The sequence below is a fragment of the Malus sylvestris genome, chromosome 3 (assembly GCF_916048215.2).
Source record: "Malus sylvestris chromosome 3, drMalSylv7.2, whole genome shotgun sequence".
NCBI classification, from domain to species: Eukaryota; Viridiplantae; Streptophyta; class Magnoliopsida; order Rosales; family Rosaceae; genus Malus; species Malus sylvestris.
Window position 1 is genome coordinate 17,869,870 of NC_062262.1, and position 16,392 is coordinate 17,886,261.

A 16,392-nucleotide genomic window follows, 5' to 3' on the forward strand; every position below is an offset into this window, starting at 1 on the left:
CTCTCCCCGACAAACTCTCAAGCTCTCATTCACTCTCCCTCCCTCTCAAACCACACGGCCAAACACACGAACCAACATTAGAACTCTCTCAAATCTTCATAGATCGAAGAAAATAAAATCACCATCGTCTTCGTCTCGACGATACGAGTCCAACCATACCTATTTCAGGTAAGATCTCTAACGTTTTCACGTCGAAATCACGAGCACCGAATTGGGTACTATTCATCAACTTCTTATTGGTTGATTTTTAGGACTTTTCAATCTTATAGGAAGCTTCTTGAGGTCCTTAGGAGGCTCGGGGTAGTTCGTTGGAAGTTTTTGGACATAAGAACACGGAGATTGACCCCTAACTCGCCGGGGATTCACTGGAAAAAACCTCAAAAGCTCTGGTCAAACTTTGAACTTGTCGATCTCCGTGTTCTTACGTCCAAAAACTTCCAACGAACTACCCCGAGCCTCCTAAGGACCTCAAGAAACTTCCTATAAGTTTGAAAAGTCCTAAAAATTAACCAATAAAAAGTTGATGAATAGTACCCAATTCGGTGCTCGTGATTTCGACGTGAAAACGTTATAGATCTTACCTGAAATAGGTATTGTTGGACTCGTATCGTCGAGACGAAGACGATGGTGGTTTTATTTTCTTTGATCTATGAAGATTTGAGAGAGTTCTAATGTTGGTCCGTGTGTTTGGCCATGTGGTTTGAGAGGGAGGGAGAGTGAATGAGAGCTTGAGAGTTTGTCGGGGAGAGATAGAGAGAATGAGTGAGAGGACAAGGTTGAGGAAATGACGGATTAAAGAAAGTAAAAGTGAAAATGAATTATTTCTGTAAGCCCCGTGAAGGCATAGGATTCCAAAGTTTAATCATTCAAACATATACGGCCGAAAACGTCCCTATCCGTCCATTATCAACCAACTTTAAAAAGAATTAGGATAATTAAACACACTTCACACAAACGAAAGTGTTAATGCGGGACGGGCTGTCACAACCTACCCTCCTTATAAAAATTTCGTCCCCGAAATTTACACAATCAAAATACAACACTAATAATCATAAAATAATCTCGGATACATCTCTCTCATCCGATCCTCTGTTTCCCAAGTAGCCTCTTCCACCGAGTGGTTCCTCCACAAGACTTTTACCAACTGCACTGTCTTATTTCTCAGAACTTTCTCTTTCCAATCCAAGATATTCACTGGTTCTTCATCATAAGTCAAATTCGGGCTAATCTCCAAAGGTTGAACTGGAATCACATGCGATGGATCTGCAACATAATGACGAAGCATCGAGACATGAAATACATTATGCACTTTAGACAGCTCTGAAGGCAACTCAACCCAATCATTAACCTTATACACTCGATCAGTAGCATGCCTGTCTGCTAAGCTCTTCTGCCGATCCTGGGCTACTTTCAAATTAGACTTAATTACTTGAACATTCTGAGTAGTCTCCTCCACTATCTCCGGGCCCACCAAAACTCTTTCACCGACCTTTGACCAACATAAAGGAGTACGACACGATTTTCCATACAAAGCTTCAAACGGTGCCATCCCGATACTAGAATGGTAACTATTATTATAAGCAAATTCCATTAAATCCAACTTTGCATGCCAATCATCGCCAAACTGACACACCTCGATCGAAATCAAGGCATGCTGGCCGTCACGTGAGCGTGACGTAGCCATGTGAGCAGTTCGGAAGCGATATTTTAAGGAAAGTACGAATAATTCAAAACCAAATACCATAGGTTCTAAGATAAGTTTAAGTGTGAATACACAACCAGAGCACAAGGTCTAAGTGCAGTCGAACATAAGATGTACTAATTTACAACACTCGAAGATAATCCTACATGAGTGATGGTTTGTCAGAACTTCAGCTGGAAACCTCGAGATCCAACAACAAACGCTACCTAGAACCTGGAGGGGCGCAAAACAAAGTTGAGTGGGTCAGCAAAACAAACTTCTTCAAAACCTTATTTTCTCTTTGAATATACTAACCCCTCGCCGTAAAACAAGTATAGTTTCCCAGAAATAAAGTATATATTCATATACGTACTATATCTCAAATCATGCTAGACAATATGAATGTATGTCATGCCAAAGTATCAGAACTGAATGCTCGTTATCTCTAAGTGAATATGATGGAATAACATATAATCAATTCAGTACTCGGCTATAAACATAGTTCATACTCTTTCATTATAATCAACTCAGCCTTCAGCTGCACGTATAGCTCAAAATCATCTCATCATATCATGTATATATATGTATATCTTGCACACATTCAATACCACCTCACATGGTCTGCAATTCATCACTGTATATAACATAATATGCTCTAGTGCTATAATCACGTGAAGACTGTGCGATAAATCGAGGGTCACCTACGAGTCGAACCCACTAAAAGTGGTCTATACGACAGGATTGTGCACCTAACTTGGATCCAAGGCGAGCATACGGTGCGGAAGGTGAACATCACGTGAAAGACTGTGCCCCTAACTCTGGGCAGGAGCACTAATATACGTGTACAAGTGAATGAGCTCTCAATCATATCTCAATCATAACCAACATCGTATCTCATCATATCTCAATCATAACCAACATCGTATCTCATCATCGTTACCAGCATAATATACTCACATGTAGCTTACCTGGGCCTCCTCAGCACCATACAACAATATGCATAATTATAATAATGCACATACTAAAATATGATGCATATATGACAGGATAATTAAATCACATTTCCTTAAAATACGTTTTATGGGAAAAACGTCAAGCATACATATATATAAACTGAAAAATAACTGCCTACTCACTGATAAGTAGCTGGTTCGTAACCCCCACACCTAGTTTGGTTACTTTCGTTCTCGGTATAAGTCTCACCTATAAAAGAATAATTATACAAACATCATTTAAACGCACATACACAACATTCGTTAATAACTTCTCATATATTGCTCAATTTGGATATGTTAATATACCACCGTGACCTACACGACGTCACGAACACGTACCAATTTTTAGAACAATTTTTGGGCCACTCACGCGCCCCCACGTGCGTCTTCTTCCTCGGCTCGCCGGACTGGTTCGCCGGTTTCTGGGCAGTTTTTCAAATTGCCATAACTTTGTCATTTCTCAACGAAATCAAGTGATTCAAAAACGAAAGTTGTAGCCCATGAAGATAAAAAGAGAATTGTACCTCACACAACACCTAGCTCTCCGTTTTTTGGCCGGAAACTTCCTCGAAAGCCTCGAAGGTCGCCGGAAACTGGGTATTTTCAAAACGTCATAACTTCTTCATTTCTTCACCATTTTCAACGTACTTCATATAAAAATGAAGATATTGACGAGACAAACACATTCCCACCTACCTCGACCCTTAAATTGCCAAGGATTCACTGGAAAAAAGCCTCGAAACTCCGGCTAAACTTTGAACTTGTCGATCTCCGTGTTCTGACGTCCAAAAACTTCCAACGAACTACCCCGAGCCTCCTAAGGACCTCAAAAAGCTTCCTATAAGCTTGAAAAGTCCTAAAAATCAACCAATAAAAAGTTGATGAATAGTACCCAAATCGGTGCTCGTGATTTCAACGTGAAAACGTTAGAGATCTTACCTGAAATAGGTATGGTTGGACTCGTATCGTCGAGACGAAGACGATGGTGGTTTTATTTTCTTCGATCTATGAAGATTTGAGAGAGTTCTAATGTTGGTCCGTGTTTTAAAGTGACGTGATGGTTGGAATCCTATGTCACTTTGTATCACGTGACGTGTCTTCGATCGGGGTGTGTCAGTTTGACATCTCTATCACGTGACGTAGCCATGTGCGCAGTGCAGAAGCGATATTTTAAGGAAAGTACGAATAATTCAAAACCAAATACCATAGGTTCTAAGATAAGTTTAAGTGTGAATACACAACCAGAGCACAAGGTCTAAGTGCAGTCGAACATAAGATGTACTAATTTACAACACTCGAAGATAATCCTACATGAGTGATGGTTTGTCAGAACTTCAGCTGGAAACCTCGAGATCCAACAACAAACGCTACCTAGAACTTGGAGGGGCGCAAAACAAAGTTGAGTGGGTCAGCAAAACAAACTTCTTCAAAACCTTATTTTCTCTTTGAATATACTAACCCCTCGCCGTAAAACAAGTATAATTTCCCAGAATAAAGTATATTCTCATATACATAATATATCTCAAAAATCATGCCATATAATATGAATGTACATCATGCCAACGTATCATAACTAAATGCTCATCATCTCTATATAAAAGTTATGGAATAACATATAATCAATTCAGCCCTCGACTATAAATATGGTTTATACTCTTTCATCATAATCAACTCAGCCATCGGCTGCATATATAGCTCATAATCATCTCATCACAATCAACTCAGCCCTCGGCTGCATATATAGCTCATAATCATCTCATCACATCATGTATATATATGTATATCCTGCACACATTCAATACCACCTCACGTGGTCTGCAATTCATCACTGTATATAACATAATATGCTCTAGTGCTACAATCACGTAAAGACTGTGCGATAAATCGCGGGTCACCTACGAGTCGAACCCACTAAAAGTGGTCTATACGACAGGACTATGCACCTAACTTGGATCCAAGGCGAGCATGCGGTGCGGGAGGTGAACATCACGTGAAAGACTGTGCCCCTAACTCTGGGCGGGAGCACTAATATACATGTGGAAGTGAATGAGCTTTCAATCACATCTCAATCATATGATTCATCATATCTCAATCGTATCTCAATCGTATCACAATCGTATCTCAATTATATCTCAATCATATCTCAAACGTATCTCAAATGTATCTCAATTATATCTCAATCATATCTCAATTGTATCATAATCGTATCTCAATTATATCTCAATCGTATCTCAATTGTATTTCAATAGTATTTCAAATGTATTTCAAATGTAATATACTCACATGTAGCTTACATGGGCCTCCTCAGCACCATGCAACAATATGCATAATTATGGTAATGCATATACTATAATATGATGCATACATAACAGGTTACTTAAATTGTATTTCTTTTAAAATACGTTTTCTGGGAAATACGTCAAGTATACGTATATATATATATACTGAAAAATAACTGCCCACTCACTGATAAGTAGCCAGTTCGTAACCCCCACGCTTAGTTTGGTTACTTTCGTCCTCGGTATAAGTCTCACCTATAAAAGAATAATTATACAAACATCATTTAAAAGCATATACACAACATTCGCTAATAACTTCTCATATATTGCTCAATTTGGGTATGTTAATATACCACCGTGACCTACACGATATCACGAACACATAGCAATTTTTAGAACAATTTTTGAGCCACTCACGAGCCCCACGCGCCGGGAAGGGCACGGGTCCACGCGCCCCCACGCGCGTCTTCTTCCTCGGCTCGCCGGATTGGTTCGCCGGTTTCTGGGTAGTTTTTCAAATTGCCATAACTTTGTCATTTCTCAACGAAATCAAGTGATTCAAAAACGAAAGTTTTAGCCCTTGAAGAGACAAAGAGAATGGTACCTTACACAACACCTAGATAGCCGTGGTTTGGCCGGAAACTTCCTCGAAAGCCTCGGAGGTCGCCGGAAACTGGGTATTTTTCAAAACGTCATAACTTCTTCATTTCTTCACCATTTTCAACGTACTTTATATCAAAATGAAGATATTGACGAGACGAACACATTCATACCTACCACGACCCCTAACGCACCAGGGATTCACTGGAAAAAGCCTCGAAAGCTCCGGTCAAACTTTGAACTTGTCGATCTCCGTGTTCTTACGTCCAAAAACTTCCAACGAACTACCCCGAGCCTCCTAAGGACCTCAAGAAGCTTCCTATAAGCTTGAAAAGTCCTAAAAATCAACCAATAAAAAGTTGATGAATAGTACCTAAATCGGAGTTCGTGTTTTAGGTTACATAGGATTCCAACCATCACGTGAGCTTACAGAAAATTGCACATTCATACCAAGTGATACAAAGTGTAAGATCTTTGGAATCCTATGCCCTCACGGGGCTTACAGAAATCATTCATTTTCCCTTTTACTTTCTTTAATCCGTGATTGACTCAACCTCGATCTACGCCTCTAGGGTTTGAGTTAGAGTTTGCTATGCCTAGAAGGGAAAGATGTTATGTAGATTGTGTATATCCAGGGTGTCCAGTGATGGTAGAAGATGTAGTTATGCCAGCTAATCTTATCCCGTTAGATATTGTGGATTTTGATGTGATATTAGGCACCGATTGGTTGCATTTTAATCGTGCCCAAATTGATTGTTACGGGAAAACAGTGACTTTCCATCGTCCTGGATTACCTGAAGTTACATTCGTAGGTGAGCCTAGTGGATTGAGGCATGAAGTTATTTCAGCTATGAGAGCTGAAAGGTTGTTATCGAAAGGTTGTCAAGGGTACTTGGCTCATGTGATATTAGATGATGTTGCTCCTAGTAGTGTGGAAGAAGTAGGAGTAGTCAGACATTTTCCTGACGTATTTCCAGATGATTTACCTGGATTTCCGCCAGATAGAGATGTCGAGTTCACTATTGACTAACTTCCAGGTACAAATCCTATTTCCTTAACTCCTTATCGTATGGCTCCTACTGAGTTAAGAGAATTGAAGATTCAATTACAAGAATTGGTTGATAAAGGTTTCATTCAACCTAGTACTTCACCCTGGGGAGCCCCAGTCTTGTTTGTAAGAAAGAAAGACGGAACTTTGAGGTTATGCATCGATTACGAGCAATTGAATCGGGTAACGATTAAAAACCGTTATCCATTGCCGCGTATCGATGATCTATTTGATCAACTTCGAGGTGCCTGTTTATTCTCAAAGATCGACTTAAGGTCAGGTTACTACCAGTTGAAGATTAAGAGTGACGATGTTTACAAAACTGCTTTTAGAACTCGTTATGTTCATTATGATCTTGTGATGCCGTTTGGATTGACGAATGCACCAACAGCTTTTATGGGTTTGATGAATAAAGTATTCCAGCAATACTTGGATAGATTTGTCATTGTTTTTATTGATGACATTCTGGTGTATTCCAAGTCTGACGCAAATCATGTTCAACATCTTACTCTGGTGTTAGAGAAATTGAGAGAACACCATTTGTATGCTAAGTTTAGCAAGTGCCAATTTTGGTTAAATGAAGTGGCATTCTTGGGACATGTCATATCAGCTCAAGGTATTTTGGTAGACCCTCAGAAAATTGCAGCTGTGAATAATTAGGAACAGCCATGAACAGTCACCGAGGTACGGAGTTTCCTTGGCTTAGCAAGTTACTATCAACGGTTTGTTAAGGATTTTTCAGTTATCGCTTTACCACTTACCAGGTTAACTAGAAAGGAAGTTAAGTTTGAGTGGGATAGTAAGTGTGAGCAGAGTTTTTAGCAGCTTAAGTATTGTCTCACTCATGCACCTGTTTTGGCACTTCCTGATGACAGTGGTAATTTCGAGATTTATAGCGATGCTTCGTTGAATGGCCTGGGATGTGTTTTGATGCAGCATAGTAGGGTGATTGCTTATGCTTCACGTCAGTTAAAGCCTCATGAAAAGAATTACCCTACTCATGATTTGGAATTAGCAGCCATTATATTTGCCTTGAAGATTTGGAGACACTATCTTTATGGTGAAAAGTGTAAGATCTTTACGGATCACAAGAGTCTTCAATACATTTTCACCCAGAAAGAGCTTAATCTTAGGCAACGAAGGTGGTTAGAGCTGCTTAGCGATTATGATTGCACTATTGAGTATCATCCTGGTCGTGCTAATGTGGTGGCTGATGCTTTGAGTAGGAAATCCCAAGGTCGGGTTAACGTTTTGTATGCTTCTCTTGTTCCACTTCTTGCAGATTTGAGGTCCACTGGAGTGCAATTGGGATTGGAGGAACAAGAAGAAATTGTGGTAAGACGAGAAGAAGCCTTACTTGCTAGTTTCCAAGTTAGGCCTATTTTGATGGACCGTATACTCGAAGCCCAAGGAATTGGTGAAGAAGTTCAGAGTTTATTTCTTGCAGTTTCTCAAGGAAAGAAAAAGGATCTCAATGTTCGGGAATCTGATGGCATGCTTATGCAGGATAAGCGGATGTACATGCCAAATAATGCGGATTTGAAGAAAGAGATTCTTGATGAAGCGCATATTTCAGCATATGCAATGCATCCAGGGGGCACTAAGATGTATCATACCATTAGGCCATTTTACTATTGGCCAGGTATGAAAAGAGAAATTGCAGAGTATGTCAGTAGGTGTGCAGTTTGTCAGCAGGTTAAAGCTGAAAGGAAGAAACCGTTTGGTTTAATGCAACCACTTCCCGTTCCACAGTGGAAATGGGAAAATATCACTATGGATTTTGTGTACAAGCTTCCTCGTACACGGAATGGTTATGATGGTGTTTGGGTGATTGTAGATCGACTTACTAAGTCAGCGCACTTTATTCCAGTGAGAGAAAAGTATTCTCTGAACAAATTGGCTGAGCTGTTTATCACTAAGATTGTGAAGTACCATGGGATTCCAGTGAGTATTGTTTCAGATCGAGATCCTAGATTCACTTCTAAGTTCTGGACAGCTTTTCAGGAAGTGATGCGTAAAATAACTAAACACACAAATTAAACCCTCTTTTTATCAATTGTAGTAAAGTATGTAAGTAGGGATCGTTCTAGGCCGGGGATTAGGAGGGATTGCTAAATCACTTGGAAACTGACTTGAAAACGTAAAAACAAAGTTTAAAACACTAACTAGACTCAAAGAATGCAAAACTATACTTTAAAACACTAAAACAAACCAAAAGACTCAAAACAGCCCCTAAACACTCAAAACTACCTTAAACACACAATCTGGGCAGTTTTGGGACTCTAACACAATCTTGGACGAATTTTGGTTTTCTAATGAACTAAAACACTTAAAAACATAATCTAAGACAAGTTCTAATTAATATGACTCAAAGAAATAAGATGGGGTTGATTTTGGATGAAAATAATTAAATTAAGACAAGAACAAAGTAAACAAATTCTTAGACAAATTTAAGTGAATCAAAACAGATTGTAAAATGAATTTGAATGAAACTTATGGATGGAAGGCTAGCTAGGAGGTTCTTCTCTACACATGTCACACTTGCATACAAAACGATTTCCAGTTGCTTTTCGATAAGCTATGAATACTCAACGCCCCAAATTAACCGTGAATTGCACTAATTAACCCTCAGTTTTTTCCACAAGTTATTAGGTTGGATGATTGCATACGACAACCCAAAACATTCCCTACAAGTTCCCTACATGAATTGCATAATAGAGATACAAGCAAGAATCATTAAGTTCTATGAAAAACATAAGCATTGACGAGTTACTCTTTACTATGATTTGCATGAAACTTATGCCAAGAGTTTACTTAACGTGATTGTGACTAGCAACCTTCACTACTTGTGAATATAAGTTTATAACGATTAGGTGAAACTCCCTTATATTCTAGCGTCAAATTCATGCATGAAAATTAAGCGTGCACTCTTAACCAACATACATAAATTAGTTTTTATATGAACGGATAAGTAAATTGAATTCACAACTTATAAATCACAACTGGATGTAATCAAATCATATTGCAAGTATGAACATAGTTTCGAATCACCCCCTAACTAAGAGGGGTTTAGTTCCTCATACTCACAAAGCAAAGATACATAAAATTAGACATTAAAATCAAAGGAAAGAAAACACCTAAAATGCTCCAACTTGGTAGCAAGTGCATCCAAGATTCCTCATTTCCCTATGCTTGCGGCAGATTGGGTTATGGACAGATTTTGGGTAGTTTTATGATGTAGAATGGATGGGGAATGGTATGGAAGGGTTTAGGGTGAGTGTGGAGGAGTGTTTGATGGTTGGAGGGTGGTGGAGAACTAGGCAAAGAGGGTGGAAGAAGGTGGAGTGGCTGTTATGTTTTCTAGGCACTAGAATGGTGTTTTTGGGGTGTTTTGCTTCCTAGGGTGTGTATGGACGAATTTCTGTGATGAATGGTGAATATGGGGGATTGTCCTTTGGCCAAGGGGTGTAAACATGTATTTATAGGCCCCAAAAACCTTAGAAAATAAAGTTAGGTTAAGGATGAAATGCATGGCAATTTGTGTGTGTGGTGTGCAATGGTCCAAGGGTGAAAATGAAGTAATGATGCAAAGTGTGAAGGGTAAAATGGAGTGGTGTTGTAGCTAGGGAGCATGAATGATTGTGTACATTGCATAGAGATGGAAAGGGAGGTGAAATGTGTCAACAAATGGGTCAAAGGTGCAACAACATGTGTTGCACATGGCATTGGATTCCAAATGTGAATGATGGAGCATCAATTGGTGCATGCAATGGATGTAAATGTTGTCTAAAATCTAATGAGTGAAGGGAACAAGAGGTATCAAGCAATTGAGTGTAATAATTAAATGAATTGAAGCATGAAATTAGAAATTATGTAGGGGACAAGAGTGATCAAGCAAGGCATGGAATCCAAAGGGAATTCTATGTGGTTTGCATGGCAAGGAATGCAAGTTGGGGTGACAGATTTTTGGGCTGTTTTCTTCATTTTTTGGACCATAATTCTTCATATTCTTGGCCTCTTTAGTTGTCAAATTCGTCCATCCACTTGGCCCATGCATTTGCTATCCATTCCAAGCCCGAAACATGCTCCAAAGGCCTCCAAAATGTATCTTCTTGCATACTTTGTCCATAAAATCTGAAAACACACGAAAATGACTTTAAACATTAAAATAACTAAGGAAACACGACATAAATGCACAAGAACAAGCCAACTAAGTCGCATAAATGTGCTCCTATCAGGAAGCTCTTAGTACGAGATTGCTATATAGTACGGCATATCATACCCAGATAGATGATCAATCAGAGAGGACGATACAGACTTTGGAAGATATGTTAAGATCTTCTGTAATGCAGTTTGGCGATGATTGGCATGCAAAGTTAGATTTAATGGAATTTGCTTATAATAACAATTACCATTCCAGCATCGGGATGGCTCCATTTGAAGCCTTATATGGAAAGTCATGTCGTACTCCTTTATGTTGGTCAGAGGTCGGTGAAAGAGTTTTGGTAGGCCCGGAGATAATGGAGGAGACTACTCAGAATGTTCAATTAATTAAGTCTAATTTGAAAATGGCCCAGGATCGGCAGAAGAGCTTAGCAGACAGGCATGCTACTGATCGAGTTTATAAGGTTAATGATTGGGTATTTTTGAAACTATCGCCTTGGAAAGGAGTAGTAAGGTTCGGGAAAAAGGGTAAGCTGAGCCCTAGGTACATCGGACCTTATCAGATCACCGAGCGAGTTGGTGAAGTTGCTTACAGGCTTGAGTTGCCTTCAGAGCTGTCCAAAGTGCATAATGTATTTCATGTCTCGATGTTTCATCATTATGTTGCAGATCCATCGCATGTGATTCAGGTTCAACCTTTGGAGATTAGCCCGAATTTGACTTATGATGAAGAACCAGTGACTATCTTGGATTGGAAAAAGAAAGTTCTGAGAAATAAGACAGTGCAGTTGGTAAAAGTCTTGTGGAGGAACCACTCGGTGGAAGAGGCTACTTGGGAAACAGAGGATCGGATGAGAGAGATGTATCCGAGATTATTTTATGATTATTAGTGTTGTATTTTGATTGTGTAAATTTCGGGGCCGAAATTTTTATAAGGAGGGTAGGTTGTGACAGCCCGTCCCGCATTAACACTTTCGTTTGTGTGAAGTGTGTTTAATTATCCTAATTCTTTTTAAAGTTGGTTGATAATGGACGGATAGGGACGTTTACGGCCGTATATGTTTGAATGATTAAACTTTGGAATCCTATGCCCTCACGGGGCTTACAGAAATCATTCCTTTTCCCTTTTACTTTCTTTAATCCGTGATTTCCCCTCTCACTCATTCTCTCTATCTCTCCCCGACAAACTCTCAAGCTCTCTCTCACTCCCTCTCTCTTTCTACACTCACGGCAAAACAACAAGACTCTCAAAAATTTCACAGATCGAAGAAAATAAAACCACCATCGTCTTCGTCTCGACGATACGAGTCCAACCATACCAATTTCAGGTAAGAACTACAACGTTTTCACGTCGAAAACACGAACTCCGATTTAGGTACTATTCATCAACTTTTTATTGGTTGATTTTTAGGACTTTTCAAGCATATAGGAAGCTTCTTGAGGTCCTTAGGAGGCTCGGGGTAGTTCGTTGGAAGTTTTTGGACGTAAGAACACGGAGATCGACAAGTTCAAAGTTTGACCGGAGCTTTCGAGGCTTTTTCCAGTGAATCCCCGGCGAGTTAGGGGTCGAGGTAGGTATTAATGTGTTCATCTCATCAATATCTTCATTTTGATATAAATTACGTTGAAAATGGTGAAGAAATGAAGAAGTTATGACGTTTTGAAAAATACCCAGTTTCCGGCGACCTCCGAGGCTTTCGAGGACGTTTCCGGACAAACCACGGCGATCTAGGTGTTTTGTGAGGTACCATTATACTTTTCTCTTCAAGAGCTACAACTTTCGTTTTTGAATCACTTGATTTCGTTGAGAAATGACAAAGTTATGGCAATTTGAAAAACTGCCCAGAAACCGGCGAACCAGTCCGGCGAGCCGAGGAAGAAGACGCGCGTGGGGGCGCGTGGACCCGTGCCCTTCCCGGCGCGTGGGGGCGCGTGAGTGACCCAAAAATTGTTCTAAAAATTGCTACGTGTTTTTGACGTCGTGTAGGTCACGGTGGTATATTCACATACCCAAATTGAGCAATATATGAGAAGTTATTAGCGAATGTTGTGTATGTGCTTTTAAATGATGTTTGTATAATTATTCTTTTATAGGTGAGACTTATACCGAGGACGAAAGTAACCAAACTAGGAGTGGGGGTTACGAACCGGCTACTTATCAGTGAGTGGGCAGTTATTTTTCAGTATATATATATGTATGCTATGATTCTCTACCCATTTTGCATGGTTCAAAAAGCAATCTCTCTCTCTCTCTCTCTCTCTTGCTTTTTGTGGCTAAAGATCATGTCTTTTGTGTCATAAATTTGTTTTTGTTACATGGGGTTATGTATATCTTTTGGATAATCAAAAAGCTTGAATCTTTACTAGGTTTCTTTAAATTTCTTTGAATTCTACTTTGTAATTTTCGTTTAGAAATGTGTAGAATTACATTTAAGAGGATCATAAGGAAGAGAAGCACAGATCAGTTCTCAGGCATTCCCTGCATGATGACTATGCTTATCTGCCTACTCTCCACTTGGTATGCTGCTTTGCTTCTCACTCCTTTCAATTGCTCTCTCTCTCTCGTTTTCTCTCTCTCTCTCTCTCTCTCTCTCTCTCTCTCTCTCTCTCTCTCTCTCTCTCTCTCTCTCTCTCTCTCTCTCTCTCTCTCTCTCCCCCTCTCTGCTGTGTATTGCCTAATTAGTTATTTACATTTGTTTATTTGTCTCTGTAAAGCTTTCATGCTTGCATTTTAAATATATGATTCGATTAGGAACCTTTACAATGTTGATGTTAGTAGAACATTCAACATATATATATATATATATATATACAGGGAGCTTAAGGGGAGGGATCCCCATTTTTTCAAAAAAAATGGGGACACGCTCCCTATATATATATATATATATATATATATATATATATATAGGGAGCTTAAGGGGAGGGATCCCCATTTTTTCAAAAAAAATGGGGACACGCTCCCCACCGTTAGATTGACTTTAATGAAATTGTGTGGTTGAGATTAAAACACAGGCCATAGAATCTCAACCACAGGATTTCATTTAAGTCAAATCCAACGGTGGGGAGCGTGTCCCCATTTTTTTGAAAAAATGGGGATCCCTCCCCTTAAGCAATTCCTATATATATATATATATATATATATATATATATATATATTCAACATTAGGTAGCTCTGGCAAAATCATATAGACTGAGATTTGGTAACACATGGACGTGAGAGTGAATCTGCCTTGCTTGCCATGATATAGGCTTGGGTGGATGAAGACAGAACATGCTAAATTTGGCCCTTGGTGTGCTTAAAATGGTACGGAGGATGGTTAGAACTTTGAACCCTGGATGCAGTTGGACTAAGAGAAATGCCCTACCCACCGGGGCAATCCACCACTTGCAGAATTGTTGTTGAAATAATTCTGCTAAGAATATGAGCTTTACTTCCTGCACTTTCTTTTTACTGTAGAGTGGAAAGTATTTAGAGTGGCTTATTTGTGATAATGGATAAAGAGGTTTGTTTTTAAGACTTGAGAGTAGTGCGGTCTCTTTCTCAGGTGCAGCTGACACTAACTCATCTAGCCATTGTGATGGAGTAACTGGGGGAGAACTCTTCGAGAGAATATGCAGTGTTGGCAGATTTAGTGAGGATGAGGTAAAGTAGTTTCAAAGGCAGACAAAATTTTATCGAAAATGTTTTTAGTGTAAATAATTGGTTTCTTTCTCTTTTGATATTGGAAGTGTTGGTTGTAGTAAGGAAATAATTGGTTTCAACAGTATACGACTTAGTTTCAATAGCATACTACTTAGTTTCAATAGTATACGACTCAGTTTTTGAATAACACTCGGGTTGTATTCGAATAACAATATTACTACTTAGTTTTCTAAATGCCAATTACAGCTCTAAATTTTGTCTTAAGTGGAGTATTCTTACTAATGTAGCATTTTGTTGGCACATCAGTATGTTTTGATTGTTTCTCTGTTTGGACAGAGAATTGTTAACGTCCGGCTGAGAACGTGGACCGGCTCATGTTTTAGTCTCTCTGTCGTATGCAATTTTACTTGGCATTCTTCAATGTAGCTATGGTTAAGGCAAAACTCTCAGTATTCCTTAATCAAACCACCATTTGAACTTTTTTTCATCCACGAAGTTAAGCTTTTATGTGTCATCTTGAATAGTTATACGTTATTGCTTCAGATTACTCCAGTGCGACATTATTGTTCTCTTACTTACCTCTCAAGCTTGCTTAATATAACTAATCTTATTACTGTTGTATCGTTAAGGAATACTCAACCGCAGTTTTAGTTCATCGTTATGAATCCGCGCAATACGGGTACAAATTCTTTACACCCACGGTACGAAATCTTGACACCCAATGTTAGTTCCTATATTCTCTCATTTGGTTGATTTAATGACGGAATTGGTGGACACCTACAACATTAGTTTGTCGAAGTTCACTGTAAGCAGATCCTATATGTCTGATTATCTGGGATATTGTAACTGTATTTTGGTGCATATTGGGGAATTGATTGCTTTTAACTAGAGCTTTTCTGATGGTCGCTACCAGTCCTCGCCTATATTGGGCAATGATTTTTTATTTTTTTTTTTGTTTTTCTGTTATAGTGGCATACTAAGTCATGACTGTTATAACCTCTAACCTTCACCCTCTTTTTTTTTTTTTTTTTTTTTTTTTTTTTTTTTTTTTTCTTGCTTATTTAGGTGAAGTTTGCAATCCAATACATGCAAAGAGTTATCTAGAAAAAGGCAAAATTTGACATATTAACGTGAACACCATTAAGGTATCTGATCTATGAATATTTTTTCTGTCTGTTTTTCTGAATCTATGACTAAACAAGTTGGCATCTGTTTTTTCATCTATATATATAACACGCCTATACTCTTTAAAACCACTATTAGAATTTAATTATGATTTGAATTAATTGATCTCTGGGGCGTTTCAATTGATCATCTAGGAAGAAATATACGGTTCTTTTGTAGTGGCAAGGGCTTGAGAGTAGGAGTTCTTAGTCTTGCAAATGGTTTGACATATGTTGTTGTCTTATATGTTTGTATTTGAATGGTAACGATGTTGTTCTTCTGGTGCAAAAATCTTCCTTTGAATCCATTTCAGCTTAGGCTCTACTTTTCTTTCATTTCAGCTTCATTTTCATGTTCATCATGTACTGTTTGTATGTGTTTTGTGTTGGCATTGGAGGGTGGTGGTCTGTCATTTTGTTTTTCTTTTGTCTAATTGTAAGACCTTCTAACAGTTGAATTTATTTTATGTGGAAACAATCATTTCGATCCTGTAGTTTGAGTTATTTTAGTTACGTATCAATACTTAACTAATGGATTTTTCTTAAGGAAATTGGATATAGGCTACATACCATGTGTAAAATTCATGGAAACACAATTGTGTTGCATTCATGCCTATTGCCTGCAATATGATTGACATAGTTATTTAGATTGAAACCAGACGTATTGATCTAATTTAACACAAATTGATATCTTGGTATGTGACTGATTTGCAAGGTGAAAGTGAATAATGTCTACGTGTAGTCTGTTTGAAATGTATACACTTCAATGTATGCATTCATCATCTTTAGGGACAGGTAGAGCCCGGGACTAAAAAAAAA

General features: G+C 38.7%; 1 long non-coding RNA gene across 1 annotated transcript; it reads right to left on the reverse strand.

Annotated features, from left to right (window-relative positions):
- Positions 1-1,723: 1,723 nt before the first annotated feature.
- LOC126615285 (uncharacterized) lies at positions 1,724-5,211 on the reverse strand. The gene is made up of 2 exons (XR_007620724.1): positions 5,144-5,211; positions 1,724-1,915 (listed from the first exon to the last, which is right to left on the reverse strand). It is a non-coding gene; the product is annotated as an uncharacterized LOC126615285 (long non-coding RNA).
- Between the last annotated feature and the right edge of the window lie 11,181 nt (positions 5,212-16,392).